We start from the raw sequence: 25,350 nt of genomic DNA, 5'->3' as shown, positions 1-25,350 counted from the left end.
AGCATCAAGTTACTGCTCTTATAAACTATTAATGAAGCAACATAAGAAAACTTGGAGTAGATGATCCCTATACTAGAACAATCTATTAAGTAGAATGAAGAAACTTTAACTTAAGGCTAAATGAATGATGGAGAGATGAAATAAAACTTGCACTATAAAAAAATATAGTAGCACAAGATTCATCAATCATTATCAATCCTTTAGAGTTAAAAAATACATAGATAGCAATCCAATGATGATATCCATGTAAATCATAAGGATACATCACTAATGAGTTATTGAAGCTATTAAAAATTAGGTATCTATGTAATCAATATGTGCCAACTTGAGAAAGGTGGATTACCTCAACAAAATAATGAGTTCAACTAATTTTAAGCTAGAAATGATCAAAATGAATTAAGCTTCATTAGAATTATTAGACAATTGCATCATTGATCTACTTCATATTTTACATGTTATACACTTGGTTTTTGGCACCAAATAGTGCATATTAGGGTTTGCTTCCCGGTTTTTAGCTATGTTTCACACATTGACTACTTAAACCCTAATAATGCTATTTAGTGGATGGTTTGAGACTTTAAGATGCTTGATTGGATTTTTGGGCCTAAATTCTCATTTTCTTCCTTTTTAATTTTCTTTTTAAAATTTATTTAGTATTTTTTTTATTTTTAAATTTGTGTGAGGGCAATCTTGGAATCAAGGAGCTAAGACTTGGTCAACAATTTTGGAGAGGTCAAGAGCACATGAAGGGTTGAATGGTGTCATTTCCAAATTTAATTAATGTTGAGTTGGCAAGCCTAATTTCAAAAATTCATTAAGGAAATTAAATAAATAATGGGCAAGTCATGAGCATATGTGCGTGAGGTATAAACCTAATCCAAGAATTCATTACATGACATCATTATGAGAAATGGGAGCAATTTAGACATGAATTCAAGCTGGTCACATACGAAGCAATAGCTGACATCATCATGAGGCAATCAAAGAGCAATTTAGGCATGATTTAGTCTGAAATGCATAAAACTCACGTGGAACTGAAGCAAGCTAAGGGGAATCACGTTTTTATCCATGCATCAAGTCACATTTCCCATGCTCATTCATTCAGTTACGAGGTGCCAGATTCAATTTGAATTTTAGCCAATTAATTCCATTTTCTAGCTAGAAATTAACCAACTTCAGATTTGGATTTTCCTTGTTTTTATCACCACTCACTTTGGTTTCATCACCTTTGCATTATTCACACATACATAAGCTGAATTTTCAGATTGAAGCCTCATAATTCAGATCCCACTCTCTCACTTCAGCCATATTCTCTCTCAATTTTCGTTCATATTCACTCTCCAATTTTCCAGATTCAGTTCTCTCATCTTCTTGTCCAGATCACACCATCTTCTCATCCTTTCATTGTCCAGATCATTTCTTCTCCTTTTTCCTTCATTCAAGTTGAATTCTACCTTCATTCTCCTCCAAATTTTTGTCCATTTTCTTCTTCTCCTTCAAATTTTGTCCAGCACACATTTATCTCTAGATTCATCTTCATCTTCATACATTCATGGAGGCTTCTCAAGTTTTGATTCAAGTGAAGAGGAAGAGCATGAGAGGTTGATCATTTAGAGCTCCAAGAAAGATGACTTGACATTATGAGATTTTCAAATTTGTAATTGTTGTTTATTTTCTTGATTTCATGTTCATATTTTGAGTCTTTGAGGATTCGATTCTGAACCTATATTTAGTTAAGGAATTTGTGATTCTAATTCAAATTTGATGAGAATAAGAATGTGGAATTTAGATTTTTATGCTATTTTTAGTTCTAGAATTTATCATTTACCTTGATGTTCTAAGGTTATTTCATAAGTTCTTGTTGATTCTTGTTCAAGTTCTTGTGTAAACTTGAGTTAGATCCATATTGGTTATATGAATTTGACTTAAGCTATTTTTCTTCCACTAGTTTTGGTCTAAAACTTGTGTAGAACAAGGCTAAATATAGTGTTAATTTCTAAGTTCACTTGACCTAGATTCATTAGTATCCATTGAGTCTAATGGTGCACCACACTTAGAGGTTTCTAAGTGTCTCATTTTAGGTTAATTAAAAAGGTTTATGATGTTATAATTTTGGAAATCAATAATTAATGTTAGGAAATTTGACTTGGGCTCACCATAATCATCATTCATTTCATTACAACTAAAACAAAATTTTACAAACATTTATTGTTGCATTATAGAGTTAGTTTAGTCACTTGAAAATTTAGATTAATTTGTGACATTTGAACAATGATTTGTATGCTTTGCTCTCTAAGGAAATGACCTAGAATACTCACTTCTACATTCTAGTAAAATTTGATAACCCAAGGTGACTAAAGGGTTCATCAATCATTAATAATGGTATATATGAGCTTGCAATTAAAAGAACAAAAAGGAGTAGAAAAAGAAAGGAAGAGCTCAAGAAGAAATAACAACCGTGGCAATGATATTCATAAACTAACATCAACTTGCCAAGCCTTCAAATGAGCATTTCTAAACCCCTACCTTGTTAAATTTAAGTTATATGCATTTATTAAGGGGGAACATTGCATGATTGACAAGTTTTGATGATGAAAAGTGTCTTTAACAAATTCATGCATTGCTATGAGCTTTATTTGTTTTTTTAAAAACATATTTTGAGCATCATATTTATAAAATCATAACATTTAGTTTTTCACTCATTGTCTTATATTTTAAGCCAACTGAAAGTTTTGATAAAGTTAAATTATTCTCACATTTGATGCTATTTTAACTTTGGATTTCAATATTTTGGTAATATACATCAAGATGTTTTTACTCATAACCATTTTGTGTCGTTAACATTTAGTGTGTTTTGACACTTAATCTGTTAATCATGCATTTCTTGCTTGAATATATTTCAGTTCCACCCGTGATATGACTTAAAGAATGGCTTAAGTTTTGCAACATGCCATTTCACTTGTGAGCAATGCAGTGTTCCACATGTGATCTATTTTCCCAAATGGTTTGGATTTAAAGTAATTCATTCCATGCATGATAGTTTGTTACTTTTACATGAGATTTCTTACATAGTATTGGCTTTGGCATTCTACCAACTAAACCACGCATGAGAGCAAGTTGATTCCACGCACGATCTATCACATTAAATTATGCTTTTGGTCATCTAATTCACGCGTGAGAATATATGAATCACAAGAAAGATATGTCATGTAACATCTTAAATTTCAATTTCAGAAACTAGTTGCTAATTAAGGGTAAGTTAGTAATTAGGGGATTGATTGTGGTTTGGATGTTGATTTGATGTTTTGTATTGTTTAGGTGTTGTATTAATAGGATTGAAGGGTAAAAAGGCAATTCAGGATAGAACACGTGAGCACAAGTAAGATTTTTCTCATTGTGCCATGCACCACGGTAGAGATTGCATTTGCCGCATTGCATGGTACAAAATTTTTACTTAAAGGTTAAGTCAAATTGTGAAAATTAGAAAGAGAAAGAGGGGGCGACATGCGTGAGAGGTAGAAAAGCTTGGGATTTGTTAGGGCAAGCCAAAACTTAAGCATTGGAGTCTGCTTAGATTAATAACTTGCCATGTAAGTAACGCACAGCCCTATACTTCAATTCTACCCCTTTTTCATTGAATTTTATTAGTTGAAAAATCGAACCATGAGATTTTGATGTGTTGTAGCCTAAAAGAAAGGGTTAAAATGGTATATTGAATATAGAACTAAGGTTTTATGACTAGTTTAGAGTTGAATAGTTAAGCTTTGAGCATTTAGGATTAAAATGACCTAAAAGTTAGGTCAATAGGTTGAATTTGACTGGATGAGCATGCTAGGAAGTTGTTATGATTGTTTGAGTAGCTTATAAGGCTAGTGATCATAAATAATGGATAAGTGAACTGAATGGGGTTTGATTAAATTGTTTTATGCATTAAGGGATTCGGTTTAGCAAAATTAATGCCTATAAATAGTGTTGAGAATTGACTGAGGGACACTGTGTTGTGTAAATTAAGCACCTATGAAGTTTCTCGTGAAAATCTGTACCCTTGAAAGTTTAATGTAATTGGTAACCCTTAGTAGCAAGGGTTAAAAGGACCTAGAGTAACTTTTTACTTATTTGTTTGTGAAATTATTTGCAAGTATTTTGGTATAACTACATACATTATATTATGAACTAATAGGGTAGCAATATTTTAAAAGTATATGTATGTAGATGTGTGAGTATTGATTGAAATAAATTTGAGAAGTGACATGTGCACAAACATGCATCGCATCTGCGAGATATACCCTAAATTATGGTAAGAGGAAACACGGCTCTACCGTGAGGTAGTCTAAGAAGTCTTGATAATCCATAGTGTAGAGTTTGACTCTGCTTGGATAAACCTAGGAGAAGAAATCCTGATGAACCAGAGTGTAGAGCTTGACTTTACTACGATAGACTCAAGATATTAAATGATCTATGAGGTCACTCTAGATTAAGATAGGGGGCTATGGTCTTACTCTATATAAAGCTAGAAAGTCCTGATGATACAAAGTATAGACGCGACTCTGTCATGATGGACCTAGGAGACCACCCATATAAAAATGACCTAGCAATGGTATGGTGGGCCTTGTTCTTTGTAATTGAAGGGCCTGGTCTAAGTGTAGAGTTTACTTTATCGAGGGGAACTACGATTGTATTGCATAAGCATAATGAGATTAATGAGAATAAATTCTTGTTCATACATATGTTACTATTTTATGACTATACATGTTACTTTATCGCTTGTTTATAATTTTGCTTACTAACCAATAATTGGAGTTACCTCCAAGTTATTAGGATGTATGTCTCACTCTATTACTTTTAAATGCAAGTAAAGAGAGCTCGAGAAGGTTGGGAAAGAAAGTGAGGAAAGAGTAGACTCAATCGGTAGTGGTATGACTATATATGATTAGCCATAAATGTATAAATGTGTTGATGGAGTTAAGTTGCTAACTAGGATGCATAATTGTATATTGATATGAGAAAGTAAGTTGCGTTATGATACTTTCTTGTATATATGTGTATTGTGTTGCATTGTATCGAGGGTGCCTTTAAGGAAGGTATGTGGGTAGGCCAAAATGTGAAATAAGCAAGTATATATGTTGTGTTATAACTTGTTTCACTGGTATATATATGTGATGATTCTATATTGATTGTGAATTGAGTGTGTATTGTATTGTGAAATGAGAACTTGATATAAATGGTGAGATGGAGCCCCATATGAAAAAGTCGAGTACATTTGTGATTTTCAACTATATGGTGAGATGGAGCCCCCGTATATAAGAGTCGGAAGATTAAATATGGAATAAGTTTAGTTGTATATGAGATTATGTGTTGTATATGTGGTTTTCTTGTATAAGACCATAATTGTGTAAAGTTGCTTTGAGAGGCTAAAACGGGCTAATAATGTGATATATGTGAATTGTGATGTTAATCAAGTGTATATGGTCCTTTTGGACTTGGTTTAAGGCCTGAAGTGGTTTAATAGGACACTGATTGAGAATTGAGCACTTAGGGTGTAAGTTTTTGAAAGAAAAAGTGACTTTTTAAGATTTGGGTATCCAATTTTAAATTGGACTATCAAATTGAGTTCAAACTTATTCCATTTTCTAGTATACACTGTAAGCTTCGTGTAGACATTTGAATTACTCCAATCGGATGTCTGATGTAAAATTGGTGCATGTCAGAATTTCATCATTTTTGCTGTCAAAATGACAATAGAATTTTAGACAGGTACACTATGGTGTATGATATGCTTACTATAGCATATGGCACAGTCAGAAATAGAGTATGTGGTTTTATGCCATATGCCGTGGTGCACGTGTTGCACGCCGTAATACACAGCCCATTTTCATGATTATAAAGTTATGACTTTTTGAGTCATATGATTGTGTTCATGCTTCCATTAGTCCTCTTATTTGAATATATGTTTTGAGAATTTAGAATCCTGTGATTTTAAAGAAAAATAAAGGGCTATTACTCTAATTTTGATTTATTAATTGTGTGGTGTGGAATAGTAAAGTACAAGTTGAGACGGGATTTATAGTTTGGATCTAGGGACTTTACAATTTGGTATCAGTTTTTCATGGCTTTGACTTGTTTGTGCATTGCATAGCATTTCTATAGTTTTGACCTATTTGTGCATTAGTTGGCAACTTTTATGCATTCATTACTCTTTTCCAGCCTTTAACACTTATTTACTAACTTTTTCTACCTTTGCTCTAAAGGAGGGGAGAAAGGTATGTCAAGCTATTATTGCTATACTGTAACATTGCTATAGATTTATGAGAGGACATAGTAGAATTCCATGACACACATGAGCTCAGCTTGCCTAAGATGTGCAAGATCTGAAGGTGCCACTGGAAGAACCTCAGGGTAATGACCTTATCATGGCACGTACGTTGGAAATGATACTAGACATTCAGAAAAGTCTAAGAGACCATGATGCCCTAAACCATAATAGGGATCACAAGGAGCCAAGGCCAAAGCAAGAGGCAAAGCCTGAGGCTGAAGAGAGATTAGAAATTAAGTAGCAACTTGAGATATAGTTTAGTAAGCCATCAACCTCTCATACTTTAGGGAGTAGGCTAGTGACTAGCAGGGAAGATCAGGAGGTTACCATAGACTAGGTTTAGAGGACTTTTATGTGGTTGAATCCCCCAACATTTAATGGTAGTATGAGAAAAAGGGGTATTGAAAACTGGATAGAGAGGATGGAGACCATTTTTTAGGTTACTTTGTGTTCCTTTAAGCAGAAAGTAGTGTTAGCCATAGTGTAATTGATTGAGGATACTAAATATTGATGGCATTCAATAAGGCCCTCAAGTGGTAGTCAGCTCAGCTAGGAGCAGTTTAAAGGAAGATTCTTTGACTATCACTTCCCTACAGTGTTTAGAGATGAGAAAGAAGCAGAATTTTATGCTTTGCAACAAGGAAATTTAAATGAGGAGTCATTCATAAGGAAGTTCAACTAGCTTTTTGAGTTTAAAACTTATTTTCATGAGAAGGATGATAGTAAATGGAGAGCTAAGCGGTTGATTAAAAAGATGTATCTAAAGTATAAAAGGCAAATTGCCTTGTTAAGAGAAGCTATATATAAGGAAACCTACAATTGAGTTTGAGTAGCTGCAAGGTGAGGTTGAGAGGAAGATGTTGAAAAGATAAGAGACAGCTATGGATAGTTTTCCACTCTGTTAAGCCCAATCAGAGGAACATTTGAGAGAGGCAGTTCTGGTGCCAGTGGTTCTGGATCCTCAAGTAGGAGGATATTCGGTAAAGGATCACAGCCTCAAGGAGTGATTAGCCAAGGCAAAAGGTTTAATAGGGCTAGAGATTCTAGAGCTCTACAACAGTCGAGTCAGATCGCTACTGCCCCTACTTCTTGTGTGAGCGTTCCATACTCACCTGTGTGTATAGTTTACGGGCAAAATCATCTTGGAATGTGTTGGGCATGCTATATTTATGGTAGCATTAGCCATTTTGCGAAGGATTGCCCTAAGAATTGAGGGGAAGCTTCAGAGCAGCAACCAGTAGTGCTTGGTTAAGTTTACACTATTTCTCAAAAGGAGGCTCAGACAATACCAAATTTGATCACAAGTATAATTCCTATTTGCTAGGAAACAATTGAGCCTCTATTTAGTTCAAGAGCTGCTCATTTGAAAAACAAAAGGGAGAAATGTGGGAGGAGAGGTTTGGTATGAAGAAGAGCTAAGGCTGTGCTAGGGAAAACTAAATCAGGAGTAAGGATGGTGTTTTTGACTCGTTACTTATCGAGCAAGTCACGTACTGCTTTTAACCTTTGAATCTACCCTATTTTTTTCTTAGTTTTAACTAATGAGAAAGTGAATTCGGGAGTTTTAAGGAGTTGATTTCTTACCCAATAGTAAGAAAAAGGTTCTTTGAAATTAAATTAGTGCTTTGTAATTGGTTTAAGTTAAAATGATAAAGTTTTAAAGTTGTAGGCAAGAATTGCCCTAATCTAGAGAGAGAGTAGTGAGAGAAAAATTGCTAGAAAATGTTCAAGTTTGAAGTGAGGGGTAATCAGTGGTAATGTACATAATCGAGTATGAAATGTGGATTTGATAACAATTAAATGCTTAATTGTGAAAATTAGCACTTTTGGTCAATAGAGGAATTGACTTTGAATGCCAATTCTATGTAGATTCTAGTGTGTAATGCATGAATTACAAGAGAGGAGCTTGAATAGGGTTGAAGTTACATGGGTAACCCTTTCTAACGAACAAAAGGGTTAAGGTAACCATATAGTTTATTATATTTATTAATTATTATAACTATGTAAAAGTGAATGTCAAATGTTAAATTGTGAATGAATGACTTTTAGCATGAACTTTGCATTGTGAAATGAACATGAAAAGTTATTGATTTTAATAGATATATATATATAAATAATGTGAAAGTATATATAAATATATATATATATATGTTGTGGAAAAGTGTATGAGTAGTGAAAGTTGTGAAAGAGCATGATCATAGGGGGTCGGAGTTCACCCAGGATTTGTGGGGTTGTGTGTGTGTATAAATTTGTGAGTGAAAAATTTATATAGTCGAGCTAGCACCATGGGACATTCGGTGTAGCGTTTTACAGGCTCTTACCATGGGTAATTCGGTACAGCATCTTATGGGACTATTACCATGGGACATTCGAGCAATATGGCAACTCCTTAGTGCTTGTTAGGGTACGGTTAGGAGTCAATGACACCTCTATCCCAAGTGTGTGAAGAGGAAAACCATAGTTTGTATGTAGGTTAGATTACCTTTGGTCGGGTGTTTCTACCACCAAAAGTGAGCTCGGGTCAACAAATGATTGATTTAGAAAAGCCTATAGTTTTGTGTCAAGGAGCTTTAGAGGATTGGTGAATAGTTGATCATGTTGTGGTGAAAAAGTGTTTGAAATGTGATTTATATGTGAAAAATGATAATTTAGTATTAATATGTTATTTATATGTTCTATATAATGTTTTCAGTTACTTTGACATAGTTATTTATGGTAATAGACATTTAATAAACTATATTTGGTTACTGAGATTTTATCTCACCTGTGGTTATTTACATTTTTTAGGTTCTAGTGCTAATGGGACAAAGGGAAAGGATATAGGTTGAGTTGACATCTTTTGCCTAAATCTTTGTAAGATATGGTGTAATAAATTTAGCTAATATCAATCTTATATATGTATAAGTTGCCATAAGATTTGTACATGTGTATTTGATATGATTATGGTATGTTTTTGTGATTTTAAACTCCCTAGCCCTTATATATGTGTGAATGACAAAATGATTGAAAGGGCTACTGGATGGATGTAATTATGTGTATTTGTGATGGGTAAAGATCATTTGCAATGTTTTAGCCCCATATAAGATTAAAGAAATGAAATATGAATTTAGCCCAAAGAGAGAAATGTGCAATTTACAAGCCAAATTTGTGTTTGTGTGTTATATTGTGCATATGCATGGTCAATTAGGTGTATTTTGTCTATTTGGATTTAGTCAAGACCCAAAAAGTGGCTAATGACAATTAGTTTTGAATTGAGACACTTAAGTGACAAAAATTTGATAGAAAATGATCAAAGTGCACTTTAGTGTCCAATTTTTGATAGAAATATTAGATTTAGATGAAACTAGTGTCATTAGTTAGATTTCAGAACAAGCTTCGTATGGGCCTTGAATCATCCCAATTGGACTTCATATGCGAAAATGGCGCGCATCTAAATTTTATATCAGAAACTGCCATTTGACAACAAATTCAAGTGTGTGTGTTGCGACGCATGTACTCGCATGCCACAGCGCACAATACAGAGCGTGTGACTGTGGCCTCTGTGCCACATGTCGCAACATATGTGGCACGAGCCTTAGTGCACAGTGTAAATTTTTACTTTATTGTTAAGTGATGCATATGTTTTGTTGACCTTTAATGCACCAAATCTATATACTTTCACTACATATGTAATTGTGTATAGGGTTGAATAACCTAAATGAGTATAAAATGTTTTCTAGAAATCTTTTATTGGGATCTCAATGTTTTCAACAATTTTAACTTAAATATTCAAAGTAATTAGTGATTTTGTAGTGGAACGTATGGTAATGTTAATGAGGGCATTGCACATATGACACCAATTGTAATTTCCACATTAACTGTCAATTAACCAGGGTTATTGTCAGTTGCGCAAGCTAAAAGGTTAGTTTCTGAAGGCTTCAAGCCTATACAGTTGATGAAATTCAAGTAGTGATGCCAGTAGTAATGTTGATGAGATTCAAGTAGTGAATGAGTTTCCAAAAGTGTTTCTAGAGGAGGTATTGGGTTTGCCACTGGAAAGAGAAGTAGAGTTCTTTATTGACTTGGCACCTGGTACCAAGCTTATTTCAAAAGCACCATATAGAATGGCTTCTTTAGAATTGGTAGAGCTTAAGAAATAACTCAAGGAGTTGCTAGAAAAGGGCTTCATATACCCCAGTGTGTCAGCATGTGGTTTGTTAGTCCTATTTGTAAAAAAGAAGGACGACAGCCTGCGATTGTGTATCAACTACAGGCAATTAAACAAGGTGACAGTAAAGAACAAGTATCTACTACTAAGAATAGACGATTTGCTGCATCAACTAATAGGAGCTTCAGTTTTCTCTAAGATCGATTTGCAATCAGGGTACTATCAGTTGTGGATTAAAGCTGAAGATATGCCTAAGATAGTGTTTCGCACTCGATATGATCACTTTGAGTTCTTAGTGATGCTATTCGGGTTGATGAATGCACTTGCGATTTTTATAGATTACATGAATCGTATATTCTGTCCCTTCTTGGCTCAGTTTGTTTTTGTGTTTTTCCATGAAATGTTGATATACTCTAAGGACAAGGAAGAGTGTGCAAGGCATCTAAGGACCGTGTTAAGAATTATGAGAGATAACTACTTGTATGCCAAGTTGAGAATGTATGAGTTTTGGCTACAAGAGGTAAGATTTATTGGACATGTTGTGTCAACTAAGGGTAATTCAGTGGATGCAGTATTGTAATGGGAACGATTGAGTTCAATAATTGAGGTGCGAAGGGTTTTGGGCTTGATAGGCTATTATAGAAGGTTCATTCAAGGATTCTTGTAAATAGCTATTCCTTTAACTCGATTGATAAGGAAGGATCAGCCTTTCATTTGGGATGATTGGTGTGAAGCTACTTTTGTGAAGCTTAAGGAGAAATTAACCTCGACGTCGGTATTGATAATTCTCGATCCATAGTTGCCTTACTAGGTTTACACATATGCTTTTTTGAAAGGTCTAGGGTATGTGTTAATGTAAGAAAATTGAGTGGTGGCTTATATGTCCAGACAATTGTGACCTTATGAGGAGACTTATCTAACACATGACATGGAGTTAGCAGCTGTGGCATTTGCTCTCAAGATTTGGTGACATTATCTCTATGGTGTAGAGTTTAATGCACAGTGATCATAAGAGTTTGAAATATCTTGTGGATCAAAAAGAGCTTAATATAAGGTAAATGCAATGGATGGAATTTTTGAAAGATTACAACTCTGAGTTTAAGTACCATTTAGGGAAAGCCAATATAGTGGTAAATACTTTAAGTCGAAAGTCACTTCATATGGCTAGGTTGATGATTTAAGAACACCAATTGTTATTGTCTTCACTAGAGATGCAACTTGAGGCATCAAATTATACTTTAAATGCAGTTCACTCGATCACTATTTCCAATAAGTTCTAGAAAGAGATTCGAGTAGCTCAATTGAGGGATAAGTTTTTGTCAAATATGCGAGAGAATATTGAGGAAGGTTGTACTACCGTGTTTTGGTTTAGTGATGACGGGTTCATCTTGTATAAAGACCACATCTGTATACCTACAGATAAAGAGATCAGAAGGAGATTGTTAGAAGAAGCTCACTGAAGCAAATATACTATATATCCTGGTGTGACTAAGATGTATCATGACATGAAGAAGCATTGGTTGTGGTATGAAGAGGGATGTTACTAAGTTTGTGAGTTAGTGTCTCACATATCAAAAAGTAAAGATCAAGCATCAAAGATCGACTAGGATGCTACAACCTCTAGAGATTCCCTAATGGAAGTGGGATAGCACTTTGATGGACTTCGTATCTAGTCTATCGAAAACTCAAACAGGATATGACTCTGTATAGGTTGTAGTAGATAGATTGACAAAATCAACACACTTCCTGCCAATTAAGACTACCTACAGTATGGAAAAGTATGTAAAGGTGTTAAGATTGCATGGTGTACCTAAAGATATAGTGTCAGATAGAGATTCCTTCTTTACTTCGAGGTTCTGGGGAGCATTGTAAAAGGTAACGGGTACCAAGTTGAGATTTAGTACCTCTTATCATCCACAGACTGATAGACAAATCAAACATACAAAACAAACTTTAGAGGATATGTTATGAGTGGAAAGGCAGCTAGTATATCATCAATATAAACTAGAGCATTATTGATGATAGGCTCAAAGATATGAATTATGGCCTTTTAGAATAATGATAGGATAGTTTTAAGCTCGAAGGGCATAATTTTCCATCAGTACTAAGCATTAGGGATATAGAAAGTTGTCTTGTATTAATTTGTGGGATCAATTCCTATCCACCAGAATCCTACTTTAAGGTTAAACTTTGAGAATACCTTAGCATATTTCAGATGGACTAATTGATTGTTAATTTTTGGAAGAGGAAATTTATCATCTTGTAGGAAAGCATTGAAAGGCTTACAATTAATTATCAGCATCTTTTTTCCTCTTTGTTTTTTAACCTTTTTCAAATAAAATGTTTGACATGCCTCATCTAAATTGGTTAGTTCAATAAGCCTTTATTTGAGCAAAGCCATACACTCTTCTCTTGCAAGTGCAAGATCTTAGGATTCATCCTAAGATGGGATGCTTTTGTTAGATTGATATCCTCAATCTTTTTGAAGGGAAACTTGATGAAGAACTCCCTATTTTCTATAAAGAAATGGATGTTGAAATTGATTATGACTTTCACAGTAAAATTGAAGCAGTTGATCCTTGATTAGCTCATGCCTTGAAAGAGCTTGTTGAATTTGTATTATGCTTGGAATATTAGTGTTTCTCTAGAAAATTATTTAAAATCTATACCCTTAAGGAGTATCTATAGGCCGTTAGTTTGTCAATACACATAAAAACTAACAAGGATATATTTTACAAGGAGATCACTTTTAAGGATTTTTGTCCAGATAGTGCATTCAAGGAAGAATCTTATACCAATTTTTCTTTTAACAATAACATTTATTTTGAAGAGTTTTCTATTAAACCTCTAATTTTTAAACACATAATTAGCATATACTTAACCCTAAGGTAGAGATACTATGATATTTATAACTAATTTAATAATAAAAGATGTCATGGAAAGAAAAGGATCAACATTGGTTATATAAAAATTTAAAAAGGCTAAGTAAGAAAATCTCATAGAGATGGGATCTTATAAATCATTAAATCTCAAAATTGAGTTTAAAATATCATTTAGCTATTATAAATCAAAGTAAAAAGTGTTAGGAAGCATGAAAAAAAATTAGAGTCAAAAACAAGTCAAAATGAGGTAAAAAGGATCTTTTTTGCTTAACAGTGGTACTTGGTTGTGGCCAGATAACATTAAGCCATGGCCAACACTTCTGCTGAAGTTTTGACAGCCAATTCTCTCTTGATTGTGGCCAAATGGTATTTGAAAGCCCTTTGGTTGCAACCAAAAATCTATTGGCTACGACCAAAGATGTCATGACAGCTACCCAATCACGAACTTTTGATATGCATAACTTAACTCGAATCTCTGATTAAGGTGATTCAAGTGTCCACACATTAAAAATTTCATAATCTAGTTAATGGTTTTAGTTTCATATCAATCTAACATCAGACAAAGAATTTAGATACTTAGGACCATAATTTCACATTTTTACTTCTAAAATCATCAGCCAAGCATCCAAATCTTAAATCATAAGCCATTAGCCGACACAAGGGCTTGAGCCACACTTAATAAGTCCTAATACACTTGTCTAAATAGCCACAATTATCAAACAACTCTTTATATAAGAATTGACCACCCAACCACCATAAAGCACATAATGAGGGTGTGAAAATATAATTATTTGCATTCAAGCTAAATAATCACTCAAAACATGTAAAACTCATTTAAATAGTCAAAATATACTTGTTCAAACTATCTTGGTATACTACCATAGTTAGATTAGGGGTTTAGACCCTACTATGGCCAAGACAATCCAGAAATGGCTAAATTTAATGTTTAAGATTACAAATGCAAGTGGACTTTAAGTAAACAAAAGTCAATATGAAAGACTCCTAGTTGAAAAATATTATATTTAAATTACACATAAAAAATAAAACTAGAGACATTACAATTGATTACTCAGTCTCTAGTTTTATAGGCCTCCCTTTTTTCCTTAGCTTGATCCTCATTGGTAAATATTAAATTATAGGAGTGAGATAAACATCTTAATAACCAAGTAATTTAATCAAGCATTTATATAAACATAATCATCAACCATTTCATCACAAATATGCATGATTACTACATCTCTTCTAACATCAATTACGACCACTCATTATATAAACACATTCATCCCATAAGCAATTTAGGCTTAACATTTATATAAATGTAATCATTAAACACTTCATCACAATGAGTCGTGTTTCATATTTGGGTAATAGTTTAAAATCAACATATTTATCCATAAGCTCATTTCAAGCCATCTATAATAATGCTTAAAGTGTAAATGCAGACACAATGATATATTATACTTAAATTCTTGGTTACCTTAACTCTTGGTTTATCAACCAAGAATACTTGTGAATATCAAACGGAGCCCCCAATAAGCTCATCAACGCCAACAATGGTCAATCTATAATTAAGCACATCAATAGTCATTAATGACTAATTATCTTTAATTAACTCTAATTAAAGCCCAAACCCAAAAATAGTTATGAAAATGCATAAGAGAGGAAGAGAACAGGTTGTAGGCACTTATCCAAGTGATTAGAAGCTCTAAAGAGGCTTAAATGGATGCCCATAACAAACCCTAGCAGAGCCCTCTTCGTTGACCTTCAAACTTCCACTTGACTCTCTAATTTTTTAGCCTAAAATGTGAACTTAGAAGCTCAAAACTTAAGCTTTGATTGTGGCCAATAAACCTTTGGCTATAGCTAAAGATCAAAATTTTAGATTCTAAACATTGTCCATTTAATTGAGCCTAAATGTGGCCTAATACTACTTAGGTCCAATTCTAAGCCCTAATTAGGGTCTATTAGACCTAATAGGTGTCTGTACATTATCTTTTAATCCGAATTAACTCTTAATTATCTAATTTATCTTTAATTACCTAATTAAACTTAATTTAAATTTTTCAAGGTGTTACATTTTCCATTAGTGGTGACAAAGTATTTTTTTATTAGAAAGAATGTGAGGCTTCATGACACTTCTGTAAGAACCAGTGTCCATGAGAGCAATGACTGGAATGGGAACTTTATATTTGCTAGGTAAGATATAAATCTTTACACTTGGCTATGGATTTTAAGATGATCCAACATAATAAGTTTGTTGGTTGAGATTTATAAGGCCTAAGGGAGATGGGCAAAGGATCTAGATTAGTCCAAATAAGGGTCCAATAGTATAGAGTAATGGGTCTTGTTATGGATACTCTTCATCATTATAGCTTGATACTGGAAGGATGTATCAAGTTTCTTTATCTCTTTCAAATTTTTCTTTAAGAACATATTCAACATCATGGTCATCATTAAGGGAAATAATAGTCTCAAGGGACTGAAGTAATTTCACATCTTTTTCGAACTTATTAAGACAATTTTTTTACAAAATGCACTTTTTGTCCACAAATGAACCATCTATCTGATCTCTTTAATTTTGAAGTTCTTCTTTTAAAGAATCTTAAAAGATGTTTCTTTGTTCGACTGAAGGATTTTCGCATGTATTTGTGAAAATGACTTTTCTCCTTACAAGAACATAGGTCATGATCCTTACATTTGATCTTCAAATAAGGTTTTTTTATAGCTTGGCAGCAACTTTGATTTTCCTTTATGCATATACTTAAGAAATTTTTGCTTCTTACAAAGCTTATCCAAAGTGGATACAGTTAGTTGGTATAAGACATATCTCTCCATAAGGCATTAACGGCTCTATGTAATTATGGCTAAAGCTCATCTAGTAATAAATATATGTCTAAGATTGACATCATTGGTACCATTCATCATGTAATATTTTCCAAACATACATTGGAAATGCTTCTATGAATCCTTGTGGTCTAATGAGCAATTCTTCATTTCAAAGAGCTCATGTCTGTTTCTTTTATCTATGAGATTAAAGTCCTTAAGGAATCCTTTATGAATTATTCTAAGAAATGATGTTGCATTGAGCTGTATTGCTTGAATATTTTAGTATTCACTAAGGTTTTGAAACCATTCTCTCAAGTCCAGTCATTCTTGAAAGAAATTCTAAGAGTACCTCTTGCAAATTCATATCTAGTCTAGGCACCAAACTTATGGAGTCTATTCCTTCATTTATGTAGAGGTAGATTATTAAAAGTAAATCATAGTCCAGAAGAAGATCTAGAACTATGGTTACTAGATGTAGTTGGATTGTCTCTCATGAATTCTGACTTATCATTAAGAGGATCTACTATAATAGTTTCTAATTGAGGTTGAACCATAGCAATTCTTGATAAATTAACCATATGTCCTTCTTCAGAGTTTATGTTTTTTTAGTTGAGACCTCAGTTGATATGATTGAGTCTGTATCTTCTTTATTAGAATAATTATGTCTAAAGATAGCTTTTCAAATAAAAGAAATTGTTCCTGAGGGATCTATAGGATTAGGATCTACAATCCCTTTAGCTCTTTCAGTTGAAGAGCGTGGCTTTTATTGTGGTGGTAAAGAAGGGTGTTTTAGTAATTGTTCCTGAGGGATCTACAGGATATAGACCTACAATCCTTTTAGCTTTTAGTTAAAGAGAGCAATTTTATTGTGGTGGTTAAGAAGGGGGTGTCTTAAGGGTTAAGAGTTTTTCAGGTGGTTTAGTAAAGGACAGTGAGGCTTGGTAGTTTAATGGCTTACTATAAGGAGGTTGTCCAATAGTGGATTTTCTAGATCTGATGAGGGTGCCTTACTGTAATCACTCTTTGTTAAGCAGGTAGGGTGTATGGAGGTATATGAAGGGTATTGTCTCAACATGGTTGGATAGGTGGGATAGAACTCATAAATGGTCATAAATTGATCTTGAGCCAAATCTACTTCTATTTATTGTAGTCATTTTCTTAATTCAAAAATTTATTTTTCTTTTTTTAAAAAAAGCCCATGTTATCTTTCATTGATATGCCTCCGAAGATCTACATCTAGCTATTATTCTTGTCTATAGAGTTTATTGTATCAATGCCATATTGACTACTCTCAATCAAGGGAGTGTGATTCCCACTATAGACCCTGATTTCAATATCAAACTCACAAATCCTACTCCCTCCACTAGACTAAAAGTTCACATCTAAATCTATAGAGCTGAATAACAACTACATGCCTTTATAGCCACCCTTCACTATCAAATCATCTATAGACTTCAAGATCATTCACTTGATCTTAATTTCCTTAATTCAACTAGGGATGCTTTGTACATGTTTGTAGATATACTTAGTGAAAATTTGATCACTCAGATCCTAAGTTTTTAAGTACAAATTGAGCTTGGCTTAAAATTAAAAGGAAAGAATAAAAAAACTTTAACAATTCAAGGTACTAGTATTGGGCTTATCTATATGTGCTTTTTTTATATATTTTATTTTAGTATTTTAAGTCTGCCTTAAATTAAGCAGAATCTACCTAAATTACTAGCTTAAATAAGTAATGATTCATGTCTCAGCTTTCATTACCTTCTATTAGGCAAAAACAAATGAGGGTATTGTGAGGTGTGCCAAAGACACGAGGTCTCAAAAGGATGAAAGAGCCTGACTTCTAATTAATACGAGGAACCCTAGCTCCCTTGCCACAGTTCACCAAGATGTGAGGATGTGAAATGAAAAAAATTAATATAGATGCAAGGAAGCAAATATACATTAATTAAATAAAGAGGTGGCGATTGTGCTGGCTATATAATAAAAAGTAAACATTAAAACTACATGATAAAAGGGAAAATAAAATAAAGCAACAAACACAAAGTCTGAGACTAGTGGTTTCTTCATGTTGATAATGATTCTATTGAGAAAAGGCTCCTCTATTTATAGACAATCTTGGCTTAATGTCTAAGTCCTATGATCACCAATTTCCTTGAATTTAGAAAGCACTTCCTCCATCATGGTCACTTATCATGGGTGGAGTGTAAATGGTCTTGACTTAGTGGCTAAGGCTTTATAAATATTGTCTTTTAACTTTTTACAGCCAATTAAGTTGAGTTGAGCTTGGGCTTCCAAATTTATAATTTGGGTACAAATTATGCCCCTAGCATACAAATTGGCTGGAGCTTTCGTAGGCCAATTTTGTATAGATATTTCCATTGATCCTACTTCTAAGCATTGCGTGAGTAGTATGTCCTGGAGGACCGACTCATTCCTACCTTGTTTTATGGTTGATCTGCTACTTTACTTAAAAGACACTCTTGTGGTTGAGGATTAAGGGCCATGTGATCTAGCTTAAGATCAAGTTTCTTAAGGTTTGGGATCTCAAAAGCTACTTTTAGAATTGGCCCTTCAAGTTTTTGGACTTTAAGGACTAGTTCTATAAAATCTAGTTGCTACAAGGCTTGACATTGTGACTTTCAACCCTGTAGAGAGAGCTTTTTAGAAGAGAGCTCTTATGAAAAAAAGGCCCTTAAAAAGCTTATATTTCTAACTCTAACCCCTATGGCGCTGGCCCATTTTGGCTCTAGCCCCTCTACTGCTGGCTACTGTGACTTCGGCCCCTATCACTTTGGCCCCTTTTATAGTGGCCCCTATGATTTCAGCTCCAATAGCTCTATCCTTGGTGGCACTGGCCCTTATGGTACTAGCCCTAATAGCTTTAGCCCTTGTGGCTCTGGCCACTTTGGTGCTTATCATAACAAAAGCTGTCACAGAGGATTTAGACCTGATGTCAACTTGTAATGGCAATACTTTAAGAACCTTTAAAGCAGTCCTAATGATCCTATTCTTCCAACCTCATTTTGAGCATTACACGGGCTGGTAATATATTTACTACTGAGCTATTATCCACTAGTACTCTGGTCATAGGTTTCCCATCGAAATGTACCTTAATATGTAAGGGCTTTAAATGTTAAGTCATTTTAATGCTTGGTTTTTATAGGATAGGCCGTTTTGGCTTTCCTTCTATAGCTTGTAAGGTGACCTAGCACACGGGCTCTACTTCATCCTTCCCTGCTTGTATTTGCATTTTTTACTAGTTTAGACTCTCATCCTCCCTAAGTTCCATCAGACAATATATGATATGAACTTGTATACATTGTCCTTAGGTTGTTTTGATTAAATTGGTCCTGGGTCCTATTAATGGTAGACCTAAATTAAGAAGGGAGCATTAATGAAACCATGCAACAAAGATTAAGAGGTATTTCCCCAATATGAATGGTCCTGTTCCATTAGTTTTCATTCTTACTCTCTTTGTTTTGATCTTCTGTTGACCTTTTCTTGAACTTACGTACTTCCTACCCATTATTGGTTTCTTGGGCTTCAATCTTTTATTGCTTGAAGTACCTTTACACAACCTATTTGAATTGAAGACATCATTTCTGAGTTCTTAGTTAAGAGACTTAGGAATTTTTGATGCCTCACTACTCTCCACTTTAGTATCGAAAGAAGCTCTGTAATGTTCTCTAATGCTATTAAAGGTAGTCCATTGGGGCCCATGTCCCATCCTAAAGTCGTCTTTGTGAAAGGTTTGCTTCCTCCTGGCAATGCTGAGTATTTAATAATATTATCAAACTTACTAGATGGTTTTTCTAGGAGGTCCCAAGCCATCTTAGATCCATTGAGGCCCTTCATAGGTAACCCTTCTGGATTAATATCCCATCTTCAGGGCTGATTGCTATCCTACTCTGTTGTTTGCTAGTTTTTTATATCTGACCTACTTGTAGGTTCTCCCAAGCAATCCCAAACTGCCTTACATTTGTCTGAACTTTTTATATTCTACCCCTCTATACTAATATCCTATCGCAAGGGCATTTTTTATGCTGCTTTATTATTTTAAAGTCTGACCAGCCTGTAGGTTCTTCTATGCAACTCCATACCTCTTTTGTGTTTCCTTATTTCTTAGTCCAAACATTCTAGGGCCGTCCATCTATTCGTCTACTATCATTGTTCCAGGTTTACCGTTTGTTAGAGTTTATTTCTACCATGTTAATTATGACAAATGGTGGAAATGGATCCTCATTTATGACCATGGACTCCTCTTTTAGGAACTTCAAGATACCTTTATTAATTCTGTCTTTGATGATGTTCTTAAAGTCCCAACAAGCCTTAGTATTGTGACTCTAAGCATGATGGTATTTGTAATATTTCTTCCCTCTTTATTCTTCTTTTGAAGGGATCTTATGGTCAGAGGTTAATGAGATGAGCTTCTCTTTGAGCAAGAAATCAAAGATTTCTTCTATTTTGGAAGTGTCAAAAGTATATTATAATGAGTTAGCCTTTTAGGGCTCTCCCTGACGTTCTTTATCAGGGTTGGGCACATGCAATTGCTTGCATTTTTTAATTCTACAACTGCTACGTCAAGGTCACTAAAGTACATGCCTATTGTAGTTTGTTGATAATGGTCTTCCTCCTTCAACAATTCCTTATACCCACAAACCTTGGCTGTGAGCTCGTAAAAATCCTTAAATTTCATCCCTTGGAACATTTTACATAACTCTATATCAAGACCTGCTTGAACCAATTTAACAAACTCAATCTCTGGAAGCCGTACATAAAACCTGCTCCTCAGCCTTTTAAACCTCACCAAATATTAATTCACTGCTTCCCTAGCCTATTAGGTGAGCTTATAAAGTTCTGCCATACTGACCTTTAGTTCCACCTTATAAAAATGTACATGGAATTTTTGCTTCATTTCCATCTAGCTAAGTATTGAATTATGGGGCAGTGAGGTGTACCATGTCAATGTCATGCCTGTGAGATTGTTTAGGAATAATCCTAACTTTAGGTTGGCAAAGTTATCGTAGTTGTTGATCTCTCCACGTTGGATAGTAAATCTTCCAATATGCTCTAATGTGGACTGTGTACTGTCTCCTAAGAACATAATGAAATTAGGAATTCTGTAGCCCTAAGGGTATAGGTTATCTCTATTTATGTATTTAAGGTAGGGCTTTGAGAAAGTAGGATGGCTAATTAGCCTTGTCCCGGTTCGTATATGTCCTGAATGGCATCCCTCAAAACTTCCATATTCACCAATCCATTTAATGGTTTGTTTTGTTGTTCTAAGACTATTCCTATGCCTACTAGACTGCTCGTGCTGGGCTCTTGTAAATAATATAAGGGATTATTTAAAGGGTTAATGTTAGCAAAAACATAGGGATTAGGATAGTCCCTTACAACCGTGCTGTCCTAAAGGCCTATGCTTACATTCATTCTAGCTTGTTGTCCACCAAGTGGCCTTAAGTTTGAGCCCACTTCTAGAGGAGTCTCTCTCAAGGATGCGACAAAATTCCACATTACATTATGCAAAGCCTGTATCATGAGTTGCTGTCTCTCCTTTTCCTTGCCTTCTGACATTTCTAAGGAGATGGCAAAGAACTTCTAATTTTCCTCCAGTTGTCTATCCATGTGATCTTGAATTCCTCGTAGCACTTTCACTACTAGATCTTTAGATATAATCAATAGATTTACTTGTGTTGAATCATGTGTTTTGATGACTATAAAATCAAAAGAAGAGGTATTTATTATGTGTGTAGAAATAAAAAAATTATTGATGAAGACAAAACCTCAAAAGCATAAAGAGGCAAAAGAAGATGAAGAAGTTTAGGATAAGCAATTTAAATCATCTTAGATTCAATGTGAAAACTTAGAGAGCTTAATCACTTTTCTTAATCATAAAATGAATGCATCATATATTAGTATGCTATGTACTGCATAAAATGGTTTTGAATTGAGCATGTTTTATAGCATTGAGTGATTGTTGTGTGTGAAATGGCTTTTGATTGAAATAAGTATGGAAATGTGTTTTGTAATGAAAAACATCATATATTGTATAAGAAAGTGTTAAATTGTGAAAAGGGAACCTTAAATGGTTTGAGAAAGCATGATCTGAGTAGTGGGAATTTACTTGAGTATAGTAGATGATAAAGACCATATGGTAAGGTTTCTTTAGTGCCCTGTTAGGGTGTGGTGTTGGAAACAATTCTCCTTAGTGCCTTGAAAGGTGTACTATCGGAGACGATCTCTTGAGTGCATATTAAGGTACTGTGTTGGAGATGAGAGACTTTTTAGTATCTTTGTGATACGGGTTGGAGTTAACGACACCCCATTGTGTGTGTTGGGGGAAGAACTATAGTCCATATTATGTGTTAGAACATCTTTGGCTAGGTGATTCTACCACTGCAAGTGAGCTCAAGACTAATAAAAGGGTACATTAGTCTGAGATGAGCCTATAGTTTCATGTTAGGGTGATTTGGAGGTTTGGTTGTAGAGATCATGCTAATATTTTATGTGATATAATGAAATATCTTGAGATAACATAGAATCCTTTGGGATTAATGAAAGGATGAAAAATAAAATGTGATATGTGATGTAATTACTACTTTATGAGATTTAATGGTATATTATGTTTACTGTGAACACCGCATTTTTTTCCGGGCTTTTTCTAAATTTAATAAAAATAAAAATAAATAACCAAAAAAATATAAAAATACAAAAAATGAAATTTAATCTTTTTTAGGATTATATTTTAACAAAAAATCTTGTTTAAATCATTTAGAATCTCTCTCTAAATTATTCAAATCATTCAAAAATATTGGAGAGTTAACTTTTGAGAGTTAATTTTCTTTCTTTTTAATCTTGTTATTTTAAAAAAAAAAACAAAGAGAAAAATATTATAGTTTAACTCAAAATTAGTTTTCTTTCTTCCTTCGTCCTCTTAATCTAATTTTTGAAGTTAATAAAAAGAAGAAGAAGAAGAAGAAGAGCAGAACATGCATGTTGCATGAGCCGGAGAGAGGAAATGAGAAAAGAAGCAAATTGCCAGACACACAAAGAAAAAGGAGCAGAAACAACATACACAAAACACACATAAAAAAAGCAAAGGCACAAAAGAGCAGAAGATACACAGAAGCACACGAAAAATAGGAGAGAGACATGCACGTTACAGTAAAAAAGAAAAGCAAAACTGAGAGAGGGAGAGCAGACTCGCAGACGGAAAACACAGAACAAGCGTATGAATGGAACATACCTAAACTTTTGGCCAGAGATGCAGAAGCAGAGAGCAGAACAGAAACCAAAAAAAGAAGCTTCACTTGGCAGCAGACTCACGTACGAAGAAGCAAAGGAAATAGAGGTGGAGACACACGCATGCAGATGGTAGTGGAAAAAAAGAGAAAAAGAGAGAAAAAGATAGCAAAAAGGCAACACGTTCGACCACACGCAGAGGGGAAATGAGAGAAGACCACACGCAAGCTCTGAAAAGAGAAAGCTCTTCCCTGCTTATGTTTGGAAGGAGATGAACGAATGATAGAGAAGAGGAGGGTTGAGCACTTTAAGTAGGAGTTGAAGCTTGACAGAAAGGGGGGTAAGCAGGAAAATGAGAGTGAGAGGGAGAGAGAGGAGTAGATGCAGAAAACCAGCAAGAAAAAGGAGGAGAGACCGAAACTGGAGAGACAAAAAAATGAAGAAAAAAACAGAGCATGGCAGCGTTCAAAATAGAGCATGAAAATGGCAAGGAAGAGACAGAGAAAAACTTGAAGAAGGAGAGCTGAGAAGCTGGAGGATGATTAAACAAAGCTGAACAAGAGAGAGCATAGAACAGGAACAAAACTGGATGAGAAATAGAAACAAAAAGGAGAGAATACAACTATACAAAAAAAACAGAGCACACATACGAAAAAGAAAAGAGAGCAGTGGCAGCTAAACAAGGAAACTCAAAGGAGAATGAGAATGAGACGGAGAGTGAGAGGTGAAGAGGAAAAACTAGAAGGAGGAAAGCTAAGAAGGATAGAGGAAGATGAGAAAAAATGAGGAAGTAGAGACGAGACAGACAGAAGAAGCCATCATGCTGAGCATGAATCCAATGCCAACTGAGCATGACGGAAGAGAGGAAAGAGAGAAGGGCGATGCCAATACTACTGTTTTTACTTTCAAATCCTTTCTCTGGCATGGCGGGTTTATCTATGAAGCCTGGTTCAGTTGCGCTTCGAATCAGGTTGCTCAAGTTCTATTGACGCTGCCGTATTCTTTCTCTCAACTGGGAATGCTTTTGGGCATCATATTTCAAATATTCTATGGTTTCCTTAGAAGCTGGACTGCTTATTTGATCAGCATTCTGTACATCGAGTACCGAAGCTGGAAAGAGAAAGAAAACGTCAACTTTAAAGAACCACGTCATTCAGTGGTTTGAAGTGTTGGATGGCTTATTGGGTCCATATTGGAAAGCTATCAGACTGGCTTTCAACTGTACTTTTCCCCTCTTTGGCTCTGTTATCCAGCTTATTGCCGGTGCAAGTAATATATACTACATAAATGACAACCTGGACAAGAGGACATGGACTTATGTTTTTGGAGCATGTTGTGCCACCAACCTTTTCATACCATCCTTCCACAGTTACTAGATTTGGTCCTTCCTTGGCCTTGGTATGATGACTACACCACCTGGTACTTGACCATCGCATCTGCCATACACGGTCAGGTTAAAAACATGACTCACTCGGGCCCAACCAATCTAGTTCCGTATTTCACTAGCACCACCAATATCCTGTGCACTTTCAGTGGGCACGCAGTCATAGTGGAAATCATGCATGCAATGTGGAAGCCTCAGAAGTTTAAATATATCAACTAGACAAAAGAAAAAAGAGAAAAAACTGAGGATGAAGAATTTTGTGAAACTATCTCCCTAATTCTACTTCTCTCTTCTTGATAAGCACCTGGTAACATGTTTTCTATCTTCACTTATGATTCTAGAATTATTCTGGACATTCTGTTTTATTTCATACCTTATTAAGCTATATGGGTTATGATTAATTTTCACAAATTGCAAAATGGAGACATTAAAATGACTAGTTGCCTTAATAGCTCACCAATGAAATTAACTCTCCTTTTATAATTTAAATCAACAAAATATTTAACAGTATCGTGTGAGATTTAAAGAATCTCCACAGATGCTAAAATTA

General features: G+C 34.6%; 1 pseudogene; it reads left to right on the top strand.

Annotated features, from left to right (window-relative positions):
- The first annotated feature begins 24,188 nt into the window (after positions 1 to 24,188).
- On the top strand, positions 24,189 to 25,019 carry LOC129311433 (auxin transporter-like protein 4; annotated as a pseudogene).
- Positions 25,020 to 25,350: the final 331 nt, after the last annotated feature.

Source organism: Prosopis cineraria, unplaced genomic scaffold, assembly GCF_029017545.1.
Source record: "Prosopis cineraria cultivar Desert tree isolate PC_DT_omini unplaced genomic scaffold, ASM2901754v1 PC5, whole genome shotgun sequence".
In the NCBI taxonomy this organism is placed as follows: Eukaryota; Viridiplantae; Streptophyta; class Magnoliopsida; order Fabales; family Fabaceae; genus Prosopis; species Prosopis cineraria.
Note: the sequence above shows the minus strand (reverse complement) of the source record. Positions and strands in the feature narration are given on the sequence as shown.